This window comes from Sciurus carolinensis, chromosome 14, assembly GCF_902686445.1.
Source record: "Sciurus carolinensis chromosome 14, mSciCar1.2, whole genome shotgun sequence".
NCBI classification, from domain to species: domain Eukaryota; kingdom Metazoa; phylum Chordata; class Mammalia; order Rodentia; family Sciuridae; genus Sciurus; species Sciurus carolinensis.
Window position 1 is genome coordinate 88,026,341 of NC_062226.1, and position 19,248 is coordinate 88,045,588.

At 42.5% G+C, this 19,248-nt stretch overlaps 1 pseudogene; it reads right to left on the minus strand.

The window, feature by feature from the left end:
• Positions 1-7,757: 7,757 nt before the first annotated feature.
• Positions 7,758-16,882, minus strand: LOC124964175 (death-associated protein kinase 1-like; annotated as a pseudogene).
• Positions 16,883-19,248: the final 2,366 nt, after the last annotated feature.

The following is a 19,248-nucleotide window of genomic DNA, read 5'->3' on the forward strand; positions in this document are numbered from 1 at the left end:
GTCAGAGCATGGGTGAATCTGCCTCTCAGTGAAAGAAGTCTGCCCAGCAACTCAGGCCATGAAAGCACACAGAAGGAAATTCATGACATATTGAGTATAGAGTGTGGACAGTTTGATATGCATTTAAGTCACTGACAAGAAAACTTAAAATGTTAGTAACTCCTACAGCTTGTACATGAAAACAAAATGAAACTTTGCAGTGGTGCCCCAGATTTGACAGCAAACAAAAATTAATGTAGCATGAGCCTAGTGGGTTTTTAAACTGAAAACTTTTGAAACTAGTAATAACAATAATTGTTAAAGAAATTTTATTCTCTAACTGTGGTAGGAAAACTGACTTATCTTTCCAGTGTTACTAAAAGAGTAATACTACAAAACTTGTTATATGTAGCAAAAATGTGGTAAGAAACACAAGATGTGTTACCAGTTAATCAATAAAGAAATATCTCTCTGGGGAAAGGGAACAGACAGAGCAACACAAATTCAATTTTTGGTTAGCACTATATCCTTTATCTTCTTGTATATTAATTATCAGGTGTCCAAAGTAAAAAGGTAAATATATTATGTTCAGTTCAAAATAAAGAAAAAATGTGCGCAGAGACATTTACCTAGCACTATTTATAGTAGAAAAACATGCATGTGTGCTTCATACAAGGGAACAGTTAGGAAAACTGGGATGTGACACATCCCAACAGAGCATCAGATATTTATTTCATGTGATTTCAGCAACGTGTGAATATGTACAGAAAAAAACACCTGAAGGGAAAAAAAAAAAACCCTTTATTGCATGAAATTACCCAAAAGCCTGGGGGAACTGTCCCTCCCTGCGGCAGGGTATGATCAGATTGGTTTTTCAGTGCATGGACTCCAATCAGTGCCTGGTTTTCTCCTTCCGCAGGCATGTAGGTCACAGAATATCATGATTTGGAAGAAGCAGTGCTCACCCAGCTCTGGGATAACTGGCCTTTCTTCTTGGAAGACAGAATGGTTGTCATTAATACTGGCTGTGATGAGAACTGATGGCTTTGCAGAGCTCCTGTGGGGCTCACTCTGGTGCAGAAAACTCAGAATCAATCAGAATTGATCTCCTGCCCAGAAGGTCAAGATTTTATAGTCAGAGAATCCCTCTCCACACATACAAACAAGATACATATCTACATGTGTGTATGTATGCACAATACACGTAAGTTTATACTTATTAATCTATGTATGCAACAAAAAGATGCACAATACACACATAATAATACACATGCACACACTTTCACACCACTCATACACCTAAATACATACATACATGTGGGCACTTATATTGAAATTAAACCCTATGCACTCTTTTGCTTTTTATTTTTCTTGTAATAATCCTACCATTTCCCAAAGTAATCACTACCTCTGGTTGAATCAAAGAAAGGTTACCTATAAGAAAGCCAACAATAAATGAATATTCTTATTTCAAAACTATTATCCTCATCACATTTAAAATTAAAGGACTAGGAGACAGGGGAATAGGGAATTTGTGTTAAAAGTTTTCAGAGTTTCCGGTTAGGATGATGAAAAACTTCCAGGGATGGATGCTGATGGTGGTGGTGCAATGAAAGTATTTAATGGTACTGAGTCATTCACTCAAAAATAGCTAAAATTAAAAATTCTATGTTATGTCTATTTTATCACAATAAAAAATTAATTTAGTTCCCAGTGAGCAGGTGAGCAAGGAAAAGTCTGTTGTCTTCTCTTGGCTTGGGTACTTACTGATAGCGTGTGCTCTTAGGACGGCTGTGGTGAGAAGTGCAGCAAGGACATACCCAGTTATACGTATCTATGAACATGCACATAACACACGTGCACACACACGGACATATAAATGAAGGCTCACATACATAAACTTGTACAACATGTATGTACAACTGGTGAGAAACACATATTCGTACATGTGTGGTACACACACAGACAAATACACCAGATTATAAAATAGGTACTTAGTAGAGCAGTAAAAATTGCCCTCAGATGGCCCAACACATGCTCTGCTTTCGGAATAATTTAATAGTGCAACTTGATCTTAATCATTCGTCTCTTTACTTCTAGTCCCTAAAGAGTATTGCTGAAACAAATAATTTCTAAGAGTCCTTTTACTTGTAAAATTATGTGATTTCAATGGGACAAGATGAACAGTCATGCATCAAACACTGATTCAAATTCATCTTTGTTCCTGACAAGGAGCCTGATGGGCTGGAGTCACAGCCTTGGGCACCTGGTAGGGCTGTCAGTCTAGTCTTCAAAGGTGACACACTGTGGATAGCCCAGGGTCCAGGAGACTATACTTCAGGCATTTGTGTGACTCCTCTTCTGTCCTCCTTCACCTGCCACACACTACCAACTCCTTTCTGAAGAGGAATTGGTCTTGGGGAGCTTATGGTCACTAGCCAGCAATCATTGAGCTAGGTGATTCCAAGGAACTATGAGCAGCTCCCTGTCAATGGCAGTGTTCCCCTTCTGCACCAGACAATCTCCAGGGGCTCCTTTCTGCCAACAAAGGAGAAAGTAAGCTAAGTACTCCTTAATATCACCTTGTGGCAGCTTCTCCTGGGCCCAGTCTCTGGCCAGAGTGTTGACCTGGGACAGCGAAGCCCATCTCTGTCCTGGGTCCACACATGGAAACTGCTGAGTCGTGGAACTGAGGACTTTGGAGGCTCCAGTACCTCATCAGTACCTGATTTCTGATGACATTGATGGAGTCAGACTCCAGTCTCAGTTGCCACCCAAAACCAGCTACCATGAGAGCAAATCCCTGAGGCAACTGTGGAGTTGAGCCCTGTGGGAAGCATGGAGCTGGCACCACAACAGGTACTCCATACTTGTCTGGGAATGATGAATTGGAGAATGCTGATCCTCATAAAAGCTTTGACCTGGTTAGTTTCCAAGAATTCAGTCCCATAAAGAGTAATGGTGCCAACCCAGGTATGAATTGAAAGTGAAAAAAAAAAAGAAAAATCACTGCAAACCAACAGAAGCCAAGAAAACTGACTTCTCCTCACTTCTGCTTTGTTTTTATTTTTAAATAACAAATACCAATTCATTCAAACAGCAATTCACCACTTTTTCTATTTCTTCTTTGGGGGATATTCTGCTTTACAGGGCTGCTATAAATACAATGGGTAATTTGTGTATTATTCCTCAGGCTTTACTATTACTGGGACACTTTTGGGTTCTAGTTAATCTCTTTATTATTATATTTTATAAATTTTTAGCTGCAGTTGGACACAAAACATTTATTTTTATGTTGTGCTGAGGATCAAACTCAGGGCCCCAATGTGCTAGGTGAGCATTCTACCACTGAGTTGCAACCCCAGCTCCCTCTTTATTGTTTTTAAAATAGTAAAATTTATACAAGTAAAATTTACCACATTAATCATGTGTAACTGCAAATCTCAGTGGCAATAAATACATTCATATTGTTCTCCAACCAAAACCACCAGCCAACCCCAGACCTTTTACATCTTACAAAACTGAAACTGTCTTCTTGCTCTTGATGAAGGCCTTTCACTTCTAAATTCCAATCTCCACCTGCCCTCACGTTTTACACCTGGCTGGCTCTGGTGACTCTTTATGTGGAAGAACCAGGGCAGACCCTTACATTGGCATGACTTTTCTAGGGTCACACCATCACGGGTAAGACCGGTTTAGATTAAGCATTGTGTGAATTTTGCAGTTGTAATTGTGAACTTATTTCCAAAAAACCACCATCAGAATTCCCACTGAGAGTTCTGGCTGCTTTCAGATATATGGAGATCCAGATTTTGGAACCATTTTGAACTCACAGAAATACCCACCAGCCCATACATGCTTTTGTCCACACTTGAGACCTCAGGTACCACGGGGCAGTGTAGCTGAGAGAAGATAAGGAACATGCTGCCCTGGAGAATTTCACAGCAATGCTAAAGAAAAGGCCCCATGAGTGACTCATAACAATCATGGTTGCTACTATATCCACAGGAGGTGAATTGTAGTCTGGCTTCTTCCTTGTGCAAAGGCTTTCCCAAATGATCACTGTTCCTGGATCTCAAGTCCCCACCCTTCCTCTTGTAATTCCTACATGACAGGTCCCAGGATTGTGCAGTGAGCTCAGTGAGCCTTAAGTTCCTGATTATAAGGATTCTGGAGTGTAACTTCAATGTTTCAGGAGCCTGGAGGTCCCAGACAAGGGAAGAAATAGGTGGCTGCTGTTGCAGTGTTTGCCATCGATCCAGAGGTTTGCCAGCCTCAGATTCCTGCAGGCTGCCTGGGCCCAAGCCAGTGTGCGACCACACTGAATATGAGGAAAGGGAGCTGTGCCTGTTCCCTGTTAGCACATTAGCAGGTGCCTGTTCAGTGACCTACACACAACAAATTTAAAGAGTAAATAGTATAATAATCCCTTGCATTTGTCTGTCCTGCTCCTCCCCCTCTTTCTGTTAACTGAACACCTTTTTGGGGATATCTGCTCCTCCCCATTATTGGTCCAGAGTAGGGGAACAGGAGCCTATCATAGGCACTGTGCCTCCAACCACTGTGATTCTCACAGGGATGGTCACCAGACCCAGGCTGATACAGAGACCTTCCCTGGAATGTTGCACACAGATGCTGTGAAAGGTCAGCCCTCGTTTTCTGTCTGCTCTTATGCCCTGGTGATGTGAGTTTCCTTGAGGTAGAAAAGCTGAAGCCAACTTTCAGATTGGAGATGCACAAGAATACAAGGTTCCACTCTTGAAGGCAATCACAATTTTTATGCTGCTATCATATTTTCTATGTATAGTTTTAGTTTATTCATTAATACATCACTTCTCATTACAAAAGTGAACTATGTTCCTATAAGAACAGAGATAATCATCATTACCATTTTAGTACTTTTCCTGCTTTCCTTCTTATTTCTCTGCCCATTGTTCTTTAAATCGATCTTGAGATTTTAATCCAATTATGTTTTTGTTGCCTCTAGCATTTGTCATGTATGCGTACCAGGCTGGTAAGTCCCAAATTTCCTAGCTTATAGCCAGGACACATGTAGTTTTTATTTAAGGAACAGCAGGAACACAGGTATCTGCTGGTGAGGGCCTTCTCTTGCTCCTGGTGCCAATCCCTGTGTCTTGGTATACAAGTCACAAACCTTCTGATCCTGTTGCCAGGATTAAAAGATGTCATTTGATTTATCCATTCACCCAAAGAAAATGGAAGTGTCCGCTGTATATAAAAGTGGGAATAGCTCACTTCTCCCGCCCAGCCCCTTCCCCAGAACCCACAGTTGAGCTGTGGCCGCCCAGTACTGAAACTATGAGGGCATAGGGGAGCTGCGGGCATGGGCTCCTCCCACCGCTCCACGCCCCAGTCCTGCCTTTCTGACAAGAGCTAGACTTTGGGATTCTTGAGGATATTCAGCTATGCAGTTTTGAATATCCTTTCACCATATTCAACATGAGATAACATTCTTAATGATTATCCTCAGCAGGACAGAGAGGGTCTGGCTAAGTTACTTAGTGCCTGAAGAATTTGCTGAGGATGCTTTTGAACTCAAGATTCTCCTGCCTCAGACTATCCAGTCCCTGAGGTTACAGATATCAGCTCAGAAATAGATAGAGGCTTTCTGTCCTGAGGATGCGTAACTGTAGCTGGCACTGTAGCAGGAGACATCGTGTGATGATGGAAGAAGACAAGGGAAGAAATAGGTGGCTGCTGTTGCAGTGTTTGCCATCGATCCAGAGGTTTGCCAGCCTCAGATTCCTGCAGGCTGCCTGGGCCCAAGCCAGTGTGCGACCACACAGAATATGAGGAAAGGGAGCTGTGCCTGTTCCCTGTTGCTCCCTTCTGGTCAGCACACCCACATTCAGCTCATCAAATATTAGGAGATGTGGTTTTTTATTCACAGTCATCAGAAAAAGAATGACATGAATTACAACACCCAACTTTTCAGATCTGAGAATGTTTGACATGCCAGGTGTCATGAGGAATCAGACTTGTCCTCAGAAGTAGCCCAGAAAAGTAAAAGCAAAGTACTTATGCAGAAGGCTGTGCTAGCAAATCAGGTCTGCAGAGCAATCACACCTGGGTGTGCAGTCCACATGCTTTTATCCCTAATGCAGCTCTGATCCCTCTGATCCTTGACCTGATGAAACAAATTTAGGGATACAATTTATGCATTTGGCTAATTGGGATATTTAAAGAAATATACCTTGAGTTGTCCCGCAAAAAAAAAAAAAAAGTGGGAATAAATGTGAAAATTATCTGAGCTGCTATTACTTCCCTATGCCACAGCCAGCATTAGTAACAAGTAAACACCTCAGCAAAATGGATTGTTTTCCAACCTCTGGGACTTGAGGTTTAATGGCTTTCTGGGTTTCAGATTGATTTGTGAGTTGTTGGTAGGGAAAACCCAACAAAGAAAGAGAACTGCTTTTGAATGAATGGAAAACAAATATAATGCAATAAGCAACAGTTTATTTATAAAAAAGAAAATAAAAGCAAAAAGAAAAACAAACTTATTCTTTTATGACATATTATAGATTAAGTAAAAATACCAGTATTAATATATATGTATATACATAGTGCATATATATATATATACAGATGATATAACATTAACATTACATGCTTCTCAGGACAGAAGAATTAGGACATGTTCCCTCATCAATTTAAAATTCTATCACAATGTCAAGTCACTGAAAGAAAACGAGCTTCCTATATTTTCTCTTTTTGACTTCAAGTACAAGAAGTTATCAAACCAGAATCTAAATGTGGAAACCATCTGCTATCCACCAACCACAACAGACTGCCACAAATGATGAGTCAGGGATCTTCTGAATTCTTACACAGGTCTCCACAACCCAACAACTGTGTCAACCTTCTACCTGAGATGAAAGGGGATGAAGAAGCGTGACAGTTTGTAGGTTTCATGTGCACATTCACATGGACATTGCAACAAAAGCAAAGTGGACAACGTTTTCTTAGAGCAACAACACTGGCTGTGAAATCACCCTGGAGGAGGATTTCATTGTCCCCTTTCCTTGCTAAATGATACACAAACAACCCCCCCAACACCAAGAAAATAAAAACAAAAACAAAAACTCAGGGCGAAGCACCTCTGGCGATGATCAGCATACAGCAAGGGACAGAGAGGTAGTGTTTCCTTGGTGACAGAGCCTGGCTGACTTAGATGATTTCAGACACACCCTCTTCTGCAAAAGGCACTCACATATTGTCTGTTTATAAATCATACAGAGGGATCCAAGCATGGGAGTCTCTCCTACAAATATAAAAGAGATAAGCTGAGGAGCTGGTATCACAAAGAAAAGAGTGTAAGAAATATGCATGGTGGATAAATGTGCACTTTCCTGTCCTTTTCTCTTTTTTAAGAACATCAATAAAGTAGTTTAAAAAAATCTCATTGAAAAGCTCAGAATTCCAATAAAATTATTGGTAAGAAGCAAGGTACTGGAGGATGAGAGATGGAGTCCAAAACACTGATAGGATGGACACTTGTTTTTCAAGTGGCCAAAATGAAGAATGTGTGGTCTGCCCTCCTGACTAGAAAGACCATCCCCAGACAAGGGATAGGTGAGAGGGAGGGAGGTGGAGACAGGGAAACAGGCAAAACAGGAGGGAGGGAGGGCAGCATCTTCAGAGCATCTTCAAAAGGTGGGTGCGGGAAGGCATGCTCCAAGACCTCCGCTAGAAAAGATGACCTGCATCCCTTGCTTCTGAAGTTGGAAGAAATCCTGCCCACATCCAGGCTGCCTTCACTGGGACACCACAGAGCTAATGGAATTGTAGACGTTCCGCTATTGCAGCTTGACGCATAGGCTTCCTGGCCATTGCCATCCGGGTTGATTTTGAACACAGAGGACGCCTTCAGTAAAAAGTCTGCTGCATCCCTGCGACCCAGCTCCCTCAGTTTGGACATGAGGATGCCCACCGTGCTCTCAGAGTAGGAGGTCCATTCCCGTAGCAGGGCATGCACTGGGCTGGGGAGGAAAACCCTAGGGGCTCCAGTATTGGTGTTGTATTTAGCCACGAGGTCCGGGAGGCCCAAGTTCATGGCCAGAAGGCACCAGCCCTTCCCTATGGGGTCAGGTGGATCCAGTAGGCAACTCAGTTTCCTTCGGTCAGGAGTTTCAAATCGGATGCATGGATGTCCATGCCAAGACTAGCCTGCGAGTACACGTCATGACACCCAAAGCAGGTGATGCTACTGAAACTCTCCTTATACCCACCCATGGTGTTCGTCAGGGAACTCTCCTTCAAGGTCTGTGCACGGAAGAAGTCTCGCGGTTGGTAGATCATAAGGGGTTCATGGCGCTCCCTCAGCTGCATGGTAGTGCTTCACCGTCAGCAGCTCTGGCAAACATGGTGGCCATGACGTTCTCGATGGTGCTGCACACTGAGTCCAGCAGCAGGCAGCACTTGATCTTCTCCGTCTCCAGCCCACGCACCTGTACCTCTATGCCTTGGCCGTGGTTGACCAGCAACACCAGTAGCTCTGCCCCACGGTTGGCAATCTTGCAGCCGCTGACCCACAGGCGAATGTCCGCGTCACCCTCTGTGCTCTGCTGGTGAATCCACCGGCACAGGTTCACCTGGACTTTGTGAAAGATGCCACACGGGAAGGGGGTGAGATGCTCCACAGGGACGATGCGCACGCCACCATACACCATCACCTCATCCTCCTCATCTGTCCAGGAGCGCTGCAGGTTGTCTGTCTTGATCAATGCAGGGACATCCACCATGGTCCTGCTGCTCAGGTCACGGGCACAGATGTCCATGGCATCCAGGATCTGCAGTAGTTCCTCCACATCGCTATCGGGTACCAAGTGCTGGATGTCCTCCATGGTGTAGCGGCCCCGGTAATGGTGCAGGGCCCGGGGAGTTTCCACCGAGAGCAGTCTTCCCAGGACATTGGTGCAGAGCCAGCGGGGATCCAGGAGCAGCACGTCCTGCACAGTTTCACTCTGCATTATATTAATCTGTCAGGGGGGCAACACAAAATCACCAGCAGGAATGGAACCCAAGGCAGAGCCATCTGTCACTAAGACCACAGAGAGGCGTAATCCTAGAGAGAGAACCCTGAGCACACCTTGGAAGAAACCACCCAGGGCAGTTCCTTGGATTCATCTCTAAAATAATGATACCTCCCAAACAAACTTGACAACATAAGTAAGAGGGATTCTGAGAAGCAACTACCTTTGAATATCCAAAATAAGAGGAGAGATGGCAATCAAACTCTGCAATTGGTCATTTTCAACTGGATACTGAATCCCAAAATAAATACATAAATGAATTCAAAAAATCCATAAGAGCAGTTATTGGGAAAAGTAAAGAGCCTCCGAATAAAGACAGCATAGCCTTACTACTATCAAAGTTGTGTTTCTGGAATGTAATCATTTATTAGATTAGACAATGTGGGAGAATATTTTTCTCTTTGGAGTTACAGGTTAAATTATTTTAGGAGTTCAATGTGTCAATGCCTGTAAAAGGAATAGGTAAATGAACAGAAGAGAAACCCAAAAAATAGAGCAAAATATCAATTGAGGTGTAGAGTACATAAGGGTTCATGGCTGTGTGCTTACAACTTCTCTCAACTTTTTTGAACTTTTTAAAAAATGGGTTCAGAATGTGGTATTAAGACACCATTAAGTAAATTTTAAAGATACTTCATGGAAAGGGTCTGGAAAGATATGCCACCATGATAACAGCTCTCCCCAAAAGAGTAGAGGAATAAGACCAGAGAGAGTGAACAAAGGGGACTTCAGCTCTATAAGTCATGTTCACTTCTTCAAGAAACCAAGTCAGGCTGGGTGTGGAGGTATATGCCTGTAATCTCAGGCACTGTGGGGCCTAGGTAGGGTGATCACAAGTTTGAAGTCAGCCTGCACAATTTACCAAGACCCTCACCAACTTAGTGAGACTCTGTCTCAAAATGAAGGAAAAGGGCCTGGGATGTAGCTCAGCAGTAAAGCAACCCTGGGTTGGACCCCTAGTACCGAATACCAAACAGACAAAAAGCAAAAAGTGGAAAAGAAAGAAATATGATAAAAAACAAAGTCACAAAGTCACTGTTCTCTTAAGAGAACAGCTACCTTTCCTCGGTTCCTTCTCCATTCTAGGATAGGGAGTGCTATGAATAACAGTGATCAGGGTGGGCTTCTTCTTCACAGGGATTTCAGACTCTACCTTTGGCAACAGGTGGACACCTCTTCCCTATTTTGGCTTAGACTTTTGAGATTCCTTCTCTGTTTTGTTCTGTTCAAAATGGAGTCTTAAACTGACCATTCATGGCATGGTCATGATATGCGCGTGACATGGCTGCCAAGAGTAGAATCTAGTTTCTGACTTTAATATTCTCAGAATCACTTCTGGCTATTAATATTCAGAATGGCTACTCCTGGCCCAGACTAGCTCATGCTGTCTCCCGATTTTCACAGGATAGATTCCCTTCCTGGAAATGGGCACAGTATGCAATTAGAACAGGAGTTCCACATTGCACCACAGAGCTGAATGTCACACAACTAAGAGTTGAGACTTCCACTTTTTTGTCATTTCTAGCAAGCATCACTTGCTGGAATTCTTGTGTATCTCAAGTTATGAACCTATTTCTCTGTCTTAGCATCTCCAGACATCCTCTCGGTAAGGACACCTCACTATCTTTTCTCAATTGTTTGTCAACTCCATGATGTCTCCCCACACCATAGGAGCTGCCATCCTGAAGACTGCCAGGAAGATGAAGAAAGTACCAGGTGCCCAAGGAGGGGACAGTAGAACCAATCACCTAGGGCAGGGGCCCTGTGCCCATGATCTAATGGGATCTGGAAGACAAAAGAAATCAAAGAGAAGAGCAGCTGCTGAGGTGAAGCAGATGCAGAGAACTGCACTTGTGAGAATCACTTGAGGCTGTAACAACAACACTCCTGAAGATATTGTGACTAACTGGGCCATTTCCACTCTGCTACCCCATGCTCATGCATATGTCAGGAGCTGGATCATGGGACAGAGATGAGGTCCCTCAATCCCTTGAGGTCCCCTTACCTCACCCGTGCTGTGGAGCTGCTGTGCGATGTGCCTGAGGTCCTCCTCACTGGCCAAGGGGTTCAGTTGGTCCTGCACATCATACACGAACTGCTGCAGCGACATCAGCTGATTGGGCCCATTGAGCTTCCTCCAGGAAGGCAGCATGGAGATGATTTTCTCACACAGGTGAGACATGGGAGGGTAGCCCTACAGGGTGCAGGTCGAGGCAAGTTAACAGAAGGTGTTAAGAGGTGGAGCCAGTGGAGAGGATTCCATTTATACCTGCATGCTTCACATACCCTGTGAATGAGTTAGCATTTTGCTGGTGGAGTACAGGGGCAATTAGTGTTTTAGTGCACCTGTAAGCAAAATCTATCCAATATACAGTTGTGTAGAGGTATTTCAGCTCTGTCAGTCACTTGAAGTAGATGGCGAATCTTTGCAATCGTTTTGAAATTGTGGACTCAATCCATCCACTTGAGTTCACCAATGTTTTACTCACTTTTCCCCTCCCTTCTTTTTTTCTTCACTCTCTTTCTCACTTACTCCCTCATTCACTGGTTAGTGACTATTTCAGTAGAGCAGTGGTCACATGGTGAACACACAGAGTTAGGGAAGGGAAGATCAATGGGTATTCTTATCCATATGAGTACATTCATGGGAGCTGTTGTCAAAATGTTATTTCACTTCAGATTCATTCTTGCTAATTGACTTGAAATTGACTTTTAACCCTGAAGTTGGTTAAACAAAGCAGCCCATGTCATAGACTCATATAATCAACACACCATCTTAAGTACACACCACAGAAGCCACACTGCATTGTGAATTAGGCATCTGTCTCCAAAGCACATTTTTTGTAGTACCTAAATTCTATTTCCTAATCAAAAAAACCCAAATTCTCAGGAATAAAGTCAATTTATTGGGGGGATAGGGATTCCTAGCTGCCTTTCCTCAGGAGTTGAGGGTGATCAATCTGCCCTGCAGCTGATATGCCACATTTCTGGTCAAAAATTTCAAGCTCCCTGGGGAACAGAGGCCCTGATCCTGACCTGGGGGGGTGATGGTCCCTTCACAGGCTACTACTTGTTTCCAGCTCACTGCCCACTGGCTTCCAGTACCACATTCCCAGAGGCCTGCCACCTGCCGACTGTGCCATGGGCAGACCTTGACAGGAAATTGAACATAAGTGAGGTGTGTCTTCATGAGAGGAGAGGTTTCCTGAGGATTCAGAAACCCTGACCGGAATGAGAGCCTGTTGCTAGCTGCTCAGGGTTTTGGAAGGGGAGATCAATCAGGAGGTGGCCCCACTGCTACAAGGAGAGTCTAGACTCAAGCTTAGCAGCGGGGACATTCCTGAGAACAGATTATCATTTTTCCATTTTAGCATTTTTTTCCACTTAGCTGGTTTTCCCATTTCTTACCAGTTTTGGAGAGCTTTTTGCACATTCTGGATAAATAATATTTTATCTGTCAAGTGCACTGAGAATATTTTTCCCCATGTCAGCATTTCGTTTTTTAACTTTATGATTTTTTGCCATATATATTTTTTAATCTTTATTTCACCCAATAAAAATACTTATTGGAAAATTTCTAGGGTTGTTTTTGTTGTGCTTTAAAAGCCTTTCTCAATCCCAAGTTTTTTAAAAAACACATTCTGCAAAATTTCCATTCAAGATATTTACTGCTTTGCATTTGCACATTTAAAAGTTTTAATACATTAATTTTCAGTATCTAGTAGGATAGTTCAGTCTTTCATTCTACGCAAATAACCAGTTGCATAGGTTTATTATTAGGTAAATTTTACCCCAATAAATGAAAATAACATATTTTTTGGGTTAAGTTTCTGTAGCTATGATGATTTATGTAGACATTCTCTGAGCTGTTGGTTATTTGTTTAGTTATAGAGTCTCTATACTATGTTTTATTTATTCTTTCTTGAAGACACGAACCTCTACCCACTTTATCCCATATAGATACTAACTGGATTTTATAAAATTTATGTAACTTTGCAAAAAGTGAATCATTTACTCATATTTTACTTACAACAAGAACAGAATCTCATTCTACTTGTTCTCATCTACTATCATGTCCTTCAAAAAATTGTTAATAACTATCTTTCTACTTCTCTGATTTTTGTAAACCTGTCTCCAGTAAATTTTGTTAGTGAGTGTTTTTCTCCTTTTCAAGAGTTTTCTAAAGATTCCAAAATAAGGCACTTTAGATTGCTTTTATAGTTCGTAAAAAGGAATTTTATATTTCAACAAAACATGAAAATTACAAGAATTTCATACACTCTGAAGTGACCCACTTTTGCCTAGTACAACCCTCCATCTCCTAGCATTTCCTGTTTCTCTCTCTTTCTGCCTCACCACAGAGAAATAGGATGGTAGAACCACCTCCCCATCCCCACCCCCAGCCCCGGGATAGTTGTGGGACAGTGAAGCCATCCCCTGAAAACCAAATCAACCATGAAAGAACAGCACCCTGCTTTCTGCCTGTAACAGCAAAGGTTGGATCCAGGCCCCTCCATGGTATACTCACCAAAACGATCTGACTCCGAATTTCTTGCAGGTGATTCCGAAGAACTTTTATGTCCTTAGAGCCAGAAGCCCCGGCATCCAGCACAAATAGCTTATTTGAAATGTGAAGATCGTTCCCAAATCTGTGGTGACACCAGGAGTCTGAATCAATCTCTCTTGGTCTTTTCATGGAGTGGCTGGGTTCACACTGACCTCAGAGTCTCATAGAAGGCAAGAAAAGTCCTGATGATCTTGCAAAGTCCCTTCTTTCCCTGCCTGGTTACACTGGGTTCAGAGGTTTGGGAAAAATGGCATGCATGTCTGGAAATACAAAAAGCAGCATGGGGTTTCCACACATCAGCGGGAGCAGTGTGGAAACTTGGTACCTGCTCCTGAGGCAGGAAAGGAGTGGTATGTGCTCACCTTTCAAGTGAGAAGAAGAAATGCTTCTGAAAAGTGAATGGACTAAAAATAAAGGTATCATTGTATATTCTTATCTTAAAGGAATGCTATAAGATTTGAGGTACTAGCGTGTTATGTAGAGTCAGTTCAAACTTTTTTTGATGTAATCTGTTCTAGATCAGATGTGGTTTGTGTACCAAGGGTTCAGCCAAGGGTTCAGGCTTGGTCCCCACTGTGTTGATGTATGCAGTGATGGAAACTTTAAACCTTGGGGCCCAACTGGAGATGATTAAGCTTATTAGAGTGCTCTTCTCCAGAAGGACAACAGAGTTTTCATGAGATTCCAGCTAATTCTCATGAGAAGATTGTTATAAAAGAGGGAAACTGACTCTGGCTACCTGTTGCAGCAGATGATTATTCCCTCGCCTAGGCAATCCCTCTAGGTTGCCATTTGTTATGATGTGAAACATCAAGGAAGGCTTCACCAGAGTTGGTGACATGGTGTTTGGATTTTCTACCCCAAAAACTATGTGTTTACAAACCTCTTTTTTCTTTGTTAGTTGCCTTGCCTCCAATATTTCATCACAACAATGGGAAAAAACTAATACAGACTCTTAAATAAAAATGTACAGATTATCTCTGACCCTGTTCATAATCATATTTTATACATAAAAGGTGCACAAAAGAATACTTGCCAGGAAAAGCACTCTGATGTATTCTATTGGGTTCCATTCCTTCTAATTCTGTCTCATTAGAGAGAGAGAATAGGACATGACCCCCTGCATAATTTCATAACCCACTAATGATTTATAACTTAGATGTTGAGAAATACTGATTAGTGCTGTGGTGATAATTGTGGCAGGGGTACCTTGAAAGCTACAAGAACCAACAGAAGTGACCTCTGGGCAATGGTGCTGAAAGGTATGGAAGGAGGTGACATGGTATGTTCTTTTATCATGTACTCTAATTTGTTATATGTTAGAAATTAAAAATACAACAGAACAATCAAACAAGCAGGAAAGGCCTTTGATTCCTCCTCCTGGGTCCCATGACTTGTTGTGCTTCCACACTCCTGATTCAGTTCCTGAGGTAGGAGGAACCAACTCCAACTCCATGGCTGGAGACTCCATGCCACCCCTCACCTGTTCTTGATCTCTTTCAGCAAGGAGGTGTCTTTGTCATATCCAAACTCTCCTCCAGCTGGACGAGGGACATTCATGATGTCAGCATGAGTGGCCACCAGGACAACTCGGAGTGGGTTCTTCAACTTGCCACCGAAGGCTAGGGTCAGAAAATAAGTCTTGTCAGGAGGCTTACTCACCTGACTCTCCTGCCCAGGTGAGGGGCCTCATGCCAAGCCACCTTTCCAGGTGATGTGCAATCTGCCCACAGACTTGAGGGTCCCATGCCCTCTGTGCAGTGCAAACCCAGAAGGCCCCAGGCCCCAGACCCAGCCAACAATAGATAAGCCCATTCTCAGGGCTCCAGGAGGGGTCTCTTCCTACTGGTGAGAACCCACCCCATCACAAAAGTCAGATTTTCAGGGCTTCCTTCAAATAGCCCTTGTTGGGTGAGGGAGAAGATTTTACCTCCATCAAATGGGATGCCCTTCACAAAACCAAGAAAATTTCTGAATGCAGCCACACCAAGAGATGGCGCAGGAGCAACTTCCTGACACTCAGATGGTGCCTCTCACAAACAGGAGTGTTTAAAAAGAAAACAAGACAGAGGAGAAACAAAGGCCAAAGGATCAGCACCCTGAGGGGGATTCAGCCCCGGAAAAACATACTGACCACTTTTCCCCAGGAAAAGCTGCTTTTTCTGTTGTTTGCAACAAGCAAAACAAGTTGGTCCCTTTTCTTCAGGGATCCATGGACCTGCAGGATGAATGAAAGTTCATCTTTACTTACAGAGCCAACTCTGATGAATTAGGCACCTTTTAGGAACAGAACAGGAGTTATGGAAGGAGGATTCCACTTTGCACCCAGCCAAAATGGCTGTGGTTCTTAAGCATAAAAGAAGTTAGAAATGGCATTCAAGGAGTGGCTCAGAATTGGGCCTTTGAACAGAAATTTGTGATCATGGGACAAAATCTCCCTGCAAAACCCAACCACCAGATGGACCCCAGGAAGATTCAGAGAGTGAATGTCTCCTAGTGGAACAGAAGAAAAGGAGCCACAACAGTGGGTCACAAGTTGCAGGGCCTCTCCCTTGGGTTCAAGGTGAGAGCAAGGGCAGGAGCAGAGTGGGAAGGATGCTCACTCACCCCTGTGGCTTAGCTCACCTATGGGTTCTTCAACTGGGACCAGAGACTTCAGGAAACTGAGCCAGAAAATCACTTGGTTCAGTTGGATCTCATAGGGTTCTTCTAGACTAAAAACAATGACTTGGTTGGGTGTGGGATCATCTGCAGCAAAATAGTCATAGCAGCATAAGTATACGAGATTTCCAGGGAACTCCTACACACTGAAATCCCCAACTCCTACAGAAGAAGAGAAATAAGGAATACCATCCTGAAACAGCACCAACTTCAATCATAATATTTCTGGACATTTGAGGTATTCTAGGAGGACTGGTGGTATCTGTGGCATTCATATGGACATGTACACTCTGAACTCAGTATAGATCCACACATGCAATCCTTACACACCTGTATTGTGTGTACCATGTCTGTTTCTCTACTTCCATCTGAATATACTTGTGTTTCTTCCTAAATACCTTCAATATGGTATCTATTGCTGTATCTGCTTTATATCTACTCATGATACCTGGAGAGGTATAGGTGAGTGTTCTGCGTGTATACTTAATTGCATGCATGTCAATGTGTGTGTGCAATGCACACTTCGCTTTCCCCCCCACAAATATTGGTGTATAAAAATGGAGACATGTAAAAAGGTCCAACCTGTCAGCTTATACAGATGCATGAGCAGTGTATCCATAATGACACAGATTAAGACACACAAATGCTTTACATGAATATTCCATCTTCACCTAGAAACATGAGTCCTGACAAAGAATCAGTCAGGAAGAAAACCACCCCCTTTGTTTGAGAATTCAGGAGAAATTTAAATGAAAGGGTATGTGAGGAAATATTCTTTGCCTTGAAATAATTATCTTACATTCAGCACATAACAGAATATGAAATATTACATGTAAAAGTAACTATGAAATGTAACAATTTTGTGTTATTTTGATTACACAGTGACTCAGTTTACCCTATACAAATGAACAAGTGACCTCTCAGGTTGTTCAGATAATGAGAATATTCATAGCAGGTGTTAGGAGGAGACAAATGGAGAAGGAATATTCTGGTTGTAGAAGTATAAAACTTGGCACATAAGAATGTGAGAAGAAAAGAAGATGTCCAAAATTTCATAACTTTCAGAGTCATCATGAGTTGACCAGGTGTGGGTGATGCTTGCTGAGAGCAGGCAATATTTGGCAAGTGACCATCATTCCTGCACCTTAATGATATTTTTTTGTCTGATTAATATAGCTCATAGGAGAACCTTGGAATCACAGAGTGGAAACTTAAAAATATATATTTTTGATATCTGCTGCCCCCAAGTGGTAACAAGAGGCACATCCCAACAGAGAACCCATTTTGGCACCAGGGTCAGAAGGCATTTCCTTAGCATGCTGTTTTCTAGTGAGGACAAGAACAACTTCTGAAGTGCTTCTCCCATGAAACCGGATATTTTACTTCATCCTGTAGGGCCACATCTCAACAGCCACAACCCTCAGTAGGCGATGAAGTTGAATGAAACATGAGGTAACCAGATGACAAACAAGGATAAACTTTATTGGAAGTCAGGTCTCCACAGCCCCTACACAGTCAGAAAAGTGGATGAACTCAGAATTCTCTGATGATACTTCACACATCAGGGGCTGAGAATTTGTGAAATGGAAATAATGCAACCTCCCCACTTCACTTCAAAAGCAGCCATAGTTACAGTGAAAAGTGGAAAAATTGTGCATTAATGTCCTTATGTAGGTTCATTAATAAGCACTGAATCAGGCGCCGGATGCTGTGTGAGTTGGCAGCTGTGTGAGTTGGAGAAGACTGTTGTGTTTAGATTAAAAAGAGCCCACGTGTGGATTAAGTGAGGTGACAAACACCAAATTTTTGCTTAGTTCCTGGCACACAGTTGATGCTAATTCGTATTAACGATGTGCATTAGTAATAATGTCAATATTATAAATATTAATCCATTTTAGTTCCTGTTTCTTTTCCAAGTTTCAATTTTATTGCTGTGCTCAGAGAAAGGAAGTTGAAAGGTAAACCTCAGCTGACTATCCTGGGTTACTGATGCACCTCAGACATCCTTCCTCGGTGAGGAAGGATCAGAAACATGAACTTCAAAAGATCTGTTTTTAGGCTAAGGAACAGATATGACACCTCCATAATATGTACAAAAAAATAAATCTGTGGTACACAACTGCAAAATTGACATTGTTTAGGAAAGTCTTTGAAGTTCTCTCTCTCTCGTTTTTTTTTTTTTTTTTTTTTTTTTTGTGCAACAATTCCCTTCCATTAAAGGGGGAATGAGAAGAAATAAAACTCAAGTTTGCACAATTTTTTTTTTCTTGCTCATTTTCTTGCTCCCTGGTGAAGGGAAAAAAAATGACCCTTCAGTTCTGGGTGTGAATCTTGACAGCTGCCTGCAATAAATTGACTCATCTGTAGAAGGTAGGATCACAACAAAGCAGGTGGACATCAAAGGACACACCAGCAATGAGAACTGTTGAAGAGTCTTTGGAAACCACTAATCAACTCTGAGCTACGCAGGAACAGTGGGATTCCTTGGGAAACCAATTTTGTTGCTCTGAGTACTAACATGATGGTGCATGTCTACAGCACTCCAGGAGAAAAGAAGAAGTGTGAGTCCCCTTCTGAGGGCCAGTACTGCATCAGTGCTGTGGGTGAGCCTGCATTGGCCTAAGGTCTTTCTGTTGACCAGGGAGGGCAGAGTCCTTGAGTAGAACACAGTGCAATTTTGCAGTGTATTCAGTTGCCATTCTGGACATTTGTGCCTGTGACTGTAATTTGAGATAGGTCCCTTTTTCTGATATTGCTAATATAGTCTGAGCAAGAGGAGGGCAAACACAAAGCCAACAGGGAGCCTGACCTACAAGGTCTCTCTTTTCTCTTTTCTCTTTCTCCCTCTCCCTTTATTTATTTATTTTTTTGGTAACTATAACAAAATATTGAGGCAGGCCACCTTTATGAAGAAATGAGGTTTATTTAGATCACTGTTTTAGAGAGTGAAAGTCCAAGATCAGGCCACCCCATGAATTTGGCCTC